The sequence below is a fragment of the Gossypium hirsutum genome, chromosome A10 (genome assembly GCF_007990345.1).
Source record: "Gossypium hirsutum isolate 1008001.06 chromosome A10, Gossypium_hirsutum_v2.1, whole genome shotgun sequence".
NCBI classification, from domain to species: Eukaryota; Viridiplantae; Streptophyta; class Magnoliopsida; order Malvales; family Malvaceae; genus Gossypium; species Gossypium hirsutum.
The window spans coordinates 50,528,770-50,535,279 of NC_053433.1; the positions used below are offsets into that span (position 1 = coordinate 50,528,770).

The following is a 6,510-nucleotide window of genomic DNA, read 5'->3' on the forward strand; positions in this document are numbered from 1 at the left end:
AAATCAGACTCTAAAGTTATTCTTAAACTTTAAGGATCTGCATTTAAAAGTCAATACAATCAGGCTTCTTCTAAACTATTACTCTTGAAATTGCTATTCATGTTCATTCTTTCATTCAAGTTTATACGATTTACTAGATCTATGAGGAACTAATCCTCTTATGGGGGATTAGTAAGTAGAGGTACGAATAATTAACTATTTTATAGGGATTCCTTAATGGATCAGTTGTTTAGGAGAGGAAGAACCTAAACCCTAGGCCTGACAACCCTAGGAAGTCATCAAGGTGGGAATTAACCCAAAATTGGTATGGCCTATCCGTGAACACCTTAACCCTAAACCGATTTGGACTGTAAGGTCAGAAGATAAGTAGTCCATGCTGACTAAATATTTCAATGGATTTATTGGAAGTTCTTACTGGTGCATTGGCTAGTAAATTGAATAAGAAAGCCCAAGACAACAGTTGATTATGATTACCAAAGCGAGCTAATCACCCATGTCCAAGTTTGATATTTACTTTCTTATTTGATTTCTTCCTTTCCATTCATTTGGTTATTTTTATTTATTTTATTATTTTATTATAATCCAAAAACTCTTCATTTATCTCTTCGTACTATAAACTGATTAGAGTATTAATTAGCTCTATTTATGTTTAAGTTAAGACTAATTCAATGCTTGCCCACTTTGGGTACGATCTTTGGAGTACTCACCTACTCCATTGTAACTATATTACAACTTGACCCGTATAGTTGTGAATATCGTTTTTCCATATGTTTTGTGTAGGATTTTTACTCTGGACGTTGGTACGCTTGGAGGTGGTCAAGTTGTTGGCATCGTTGCTAGAGAGGCAACATCACTATATTAGTTTTAATTTTTTACATTTTAATAGAATAATTAGGAAAATTTTAGGTTATAGTTAATAATTTAATTTTCTTACCACCACCACCATAGTTACCAGCACATCTAAACATGACACGTAATGAGAGGACTTTGAGAGAATATGTGTAACGCCCCGAATTTGGGCCTAGAAGTATCGGGCCTTTAGTATGAGTCCGTAAGGGGGTTGTATATAAGCATTTAATTGTACAAGGAAATGACATAATTAAATGTCTGCTTTAGTGGTTAATGGCCCTGAGAAGTGTTGGAGAAATCTTGGGTTCAAACCTGGGCTTTAGCAAAAATTTTGGTACTAAGTGAATAAAACCCTGGGTGCTTGGATGAAGGCCTTTTAAATTATTGTGGTAAATAAATGACACAAGGAAGCATGTGGTCTAGTGGTTTTGGCATCATTAAGGCTGCAAGGGAGCCTGGGTTCAAGTCTTGTCTCTTGCAATTTATTTTGGTTTTTCTTTTAAAAGAATCTGGACGTTAGCACATATGTCTTATATTTAATTGAGGATAAAATATGACACAGAAAGAGCCTGTGGTGGAATGGCAAGGTGGCGTGTTGTGTAACTGTGAGGTCTAAGGTTCAAGTATTAGGATGTGCAATGGAGTATTTATTTTGCTGTTTGAGCTATGTAGGACGTGGAGTTGGACTGGAACTCTGTGGTTGAGGTGGTCATAAGAAAATAAGGAATTTTCCTAATGGTTGAAAGCAATCCCACATCGGAAAGCTAACATGGGAATTGGTGATCGTGTACTTCGGTGTGTTCTCATAAACAGGTGTGTATTCACGCCCTTCTTTGTTAGAAATCGGCAAAAGCTGAAAGCCGCCACGAGCGTTCTCGTGTGCTAGGGCTGTTCTGGGCCTCAATGGACCCGCCTGTGTAAATCTAACTGTTAGGTGGGAAGTAGTTGGGCTTGATGGGCCATATGAATGTGATTAGGCCTGATGGGCCATGTGAACGAGATTGGGCCTAAAGGGGCCAAATGAATAAGTGTGTATCGGTTAGTGTTTAGTAAAGGGGTTGTGGACCTAGTTTTTGGTAACTACTCAAGCAGACATAAAACTTAAATAATTAATTAATCGCGGCCGTGGACGAGTCATAAGGTTAAGGTGTGGCAATGGGTATATGCATGTCTAGGATTGGATCTAGGGAGAGCTTGGTACTTAAGTGGTCTTAATGACTCACCTTCTCTTCTTTGGAATCCTACCTGGTGCTTAGTATCTGTTCACTTTAGCCAACGAGGACTTGTTAACGGACCAAGGTAAGTAATAAACCCATAATAAAGAGAAATTACTAGAATACCCTCGATTTGTAAAATTATCGAAATACCTGCGATTTGTATAATTATCGAAACACCCTCGATTTGTAAAATTATAGAAATACCCTTGATTTGAAAAATTACCGAAATACCCTCGATTTGTAAAATTACTGAAATACCTTTGATTTGTAAAATTACCGAAAAACCCCCATTTTGTAAAATTATCAAAATACCCTTGTAGTGTAAAATTACTAAAATACCCTTGTAGTGTAAAATGACCGACATACCCCTATAAGGTAAAATGACTGTTTTACCCTTGAGGGTAAATGACCGACTTAGACTTCGAATTTAACTGATTTGATTATGAATGTATGACTATGTTTTAATTGACTTGACTGTGGTTGTATGACTGATATGCTCTTAATATATGTTTAAAAGACTGTTACTAAGTATGGCCATTTTGCATACACATGTGATGACTGAGCATGACATACACGATATATTGCATGGGTTGGGAATTATGGAACGGAGGAAGTATATGAGGATCGCATGGTTTCTTGACGACTATGGATCCATCGATGGCTATTAAGCCTAATATTTGATTAGTAGCATGCTGCAATGAAGGTTGTACCGCAACTGGGCTACCATTGATGTGTATCAAGTCAGTGGGTCGATATTTATATCCCTAAATGATCTGTACCGAGGGACGGCGTTGGTGTGTAGCGGTTGGATTACTGGGGTGGATTGCACAGCATTGCATGTATGATATTATTGTGATATTATTACGATGTGACTTTCGGCCCAACTGAGGCTAAGATGGGCTAGGCCCAATTGATTCTGTTATGGGCTGTGACCCAAATGATATTGTAACGGGCTTTGGCCCACGTATGCTCTGAACTAGACTGTACTGTTACTATAATGGGCTCTGGCCCAAACTGATTCTGGATTCTGTTTGTTTACTGACTGTTACTCTAGTAAGGGGGTTACACACTGAGTTTTCGTAAAATCACCTCGTTTATTAACTGTGCAGGTAATCCCCAGCGTTAGGTGGATCAGTGTCGCAGAGGGACTCTGAGACAACCACACAACTGTACATGTTTTTCTATTTCGTTTATTTAGTTAAGCACTTTGGTTTTTGATTTGCATATTTATTTTCTTAACCTTTTATTTGGGAAATTTATTTAGTATGCTTAATATTTGTTAGAAGTAGGGCACGATTTTCCAAAAAAACAACTGGTTTTCAAAATATCTCGTTTTCGCAACTGTTTAAGAGTAAGCTTCCGCAACAAGTAAGGTTTTAAAGGAATTAACATTTCACAAGTTTTAAAATGGCCAGAGGTTTTGAGCTGTGAGAAGGGTTTTCAATGAGAACATGGTTTTCGAAAAACACTTCAATGTGACATGCCAGATTCGAGGCTAGCTTCTAAGCCGGGTTTGGGGTGTTACAATATGCACTACCAAATCTGGATATGGTTCAAGGGAGCATAATGAAGCCAGCTATCACAGCCAATAATTTCGAGATTAAGCCAACTATAATCCAGATGATCCAGAACAACTTGCAGTTTCGTAAAACAATGACAGATGATCCAAGTCAGCATTTAAAACAGTTTCTCCATCTTTGTGATACCTTCAAATACAATGGGGTCACTGATGACGCTATTCATGTTTGGTTTTTCTCCTTTTTCATTAATCAATAATGCCTTTTCTTGGCTAAATTCGCAGGCATCAAGTCAATCATGACATGGGATGAACTCGTAGGAAAATTCCTACAAAAGTTCTTTCCCATTAGTAAAACGGTCCAATTAAGAAAAGAAATTCAAGCAGACAGAAGGAGAAAGCCTTTACGAAGCATAGAAGTGTTTCAAGATACTGATTCAGAAGTACCTACACCATGGATTACCTGAGTGGTTACGACAGTAAAATTTTTATAATCGGTTGGATTTGCATTCAAGGTTAGGATTAGATAGAGCAATAGTAGGAGCCTTGATGAATAGAACGTATGAGGATGCATATGAATTAATAGAGAGTATGGTAGTGAACTCCTATCAGTGGAAAACCAAACATCATACATGTGGCCAAAGACCATCTACAATGAAGGTTGTCTAGGAAGATGGTAGATACCAGCAATTACTAGAAAGAATCAATCGAATAGAGGCTAAAAAGGTGCACTAGATATCTATGGAGGAGATAAACCACTCTTCCACTATATTAATAATCCTACCGAGGATGTGAACTACATCAGAAATAGTGATGGAAATCCCTATTCAAATACATAAAATCCTGGATGGAGTGATCACCCAAACCTTAGAAGGGAGGAAACCAAGCAGGAGGTAATAGCTCGAATCAAGTTAAAAACACTAACTATCAACCTCCTTATTTGCAGAAACCTCAGAATAGGGCCAACCCAAGTGACCATACTATATGTGGTCACGTCTAGATAAAATTGAGGAGGATGCAATCAATGAAGATAGATGTGAAGTAGGTGCAATTTGAGTACACCAACTCAACAAGAACATTAACTAAACTTGAAGATCAAATGAGCCAATTGACGAGCATGATGGGTGACATCAAAAGAAAAATTAGCATAGGTATTCTATCAATACAGAAAATAATCCTCACAGGTAAGGTATAGAGCATGTGAAAGCAATAGCGCTCTGATCAGGCTAAGTACTGAATAGACTAGAATACCCAAGTTAGAAGGTAACTATGGAGAATACCGATGAACTTCAGGAAAGACCCCTAGAGGCTGAAGATGAACCAGAGTCAAAGGAGGTAATTGCACCGACAGTTGAGCCAGGAGAAAAAACAACTAAAGATTCTATTGTTGCAAAGATACCCTTCCCTTCAAGACTAGAAGAAAAGCAAAAGTGAGATGAGGATGAATTTGTAAGTTTCCTAAACTTGTTCAAAACATTAAAAGTTAACTAGCCTTTAATTGAATTAATTGAGAAAGTTCCTGAATATGCCAAGCTTTTAAAAGAAATTATGTCTAGTCGTATGAAGATTAAGGCAGGCAAACCGACTAATTTAAGCTTTTTCTGTAGTGCGATTATCTAAAGACAGGTTCCCCAAAAATTGAAAGACTCCGGAAGTTTTACTATTCCCATAGAGATAGGGAGTATTTATTTTAGTAGAGCTCTATGTGACCTAGGAGCTAGTATTAAATTAATGCCTCTATCTATTTTTGTAAAAATTGGATTAGGGGATCTCAAAAACACCCAAATAACAATACAGTTGGCTACAGATCCTCAATACATCCAAAAGGAGTACTAGAAGATGTGTTAGTCAAAGTACACAACTTTATCATCCCAGTAGACTTTGTGGCTCTATATTTTGAAGAAGATTGAGAGATGCCAATCCTGTTAGGAATACGTTTCTTACCCACCTCAAGGTCCACTATTGACTTAGAGAAAAATGAATTAACCATGAAAATCAATGGTGAGACTAAAAATTTTAAGTGTTGTCACCAACTAAACGAGGAAAGTAGAAGGGAGTCAGGAGAGCACTGTAATAAATTATCTATTTCTGATAATCCCAAATCAAGGGACGAACTTCCTTTAATGCATGCAGGTCAAAAAATAGGTTTAACAAAAGGGATAAGCAGGTAAAGGTGGAGTGGCATGATGGACGATGGAATTCAATAGTAAAACTTGAACTTTTTAAACTAATATTTAAACTTTTTGTAAATTATTGTATAATTAACTAACTCTTTAGTTTAGGTTTTAAGTTTCATTAATTTTATGTTTTCTAAAAACTGTAACACTCTAGATATTAGAATTATGGGTGAAAACACTGTCATTACTACAACATGGTAGCCCTGGGTCGCAACACCAAAGGCAGATTCGATGGAATTAAGGAAATCGCTTCGATGCCATGACACGGGCTTTATGTTCCATGACATCGAAACTAGTTCACCCAAAAATCCAAAAGTCCAAAGTGTGTCGCGACATCAACCCAGATGTCGCGACAATGGTAATCTGACAAGGATGTTGTGACATGGAACCCCTGTGTCACGACATCGCTGTAATTTTCTGCAGGGTTGACTCGACCTATTCACATAACCCGGTGGCTTAAACTTCACTTCATCCAATTTTTAACCCATAAACACCTATTTTATAACCTAAATACATATATCCCCTTATTTGAACATCTCTTAAATTACTTTAATCTCTCAAAACCTCTTAAATTTCTTAAACCCAAAAACTCACATTTCCTCTCTTTTTTTAGTTCTTATTACAATCTTACTCAGTGTAGGAACAGACGAGAACATCACAAGGAACGACGAATAAACAAGCGTGGAGAGGAATACAACAACTTATACGAGGTTAACGGTTCCTAAGTCAACTTTTACTGCTCCATTGAACT

General features: G+C 37.3%; 1 non-coding gene across 1 annotated transcript; it reads right to left on the bottom strand.

Annotated features, from left to right (window-relative positions):
* Window positions 1-3,940: 3,940 nt before the first annotated feature.
* LOC121208789 (small nucleolar RNA R71) lies at window positions 3,941-4,043 on the bottom strand. The gene has a single exon (XR_005903913.1). It is a non-coding gene; the product is annotated as a small nucleolar RNA R71 (small nucleolar RNA).
* Window positions 4,044-6,510: the final 2,467 nt, after the last annotated feature.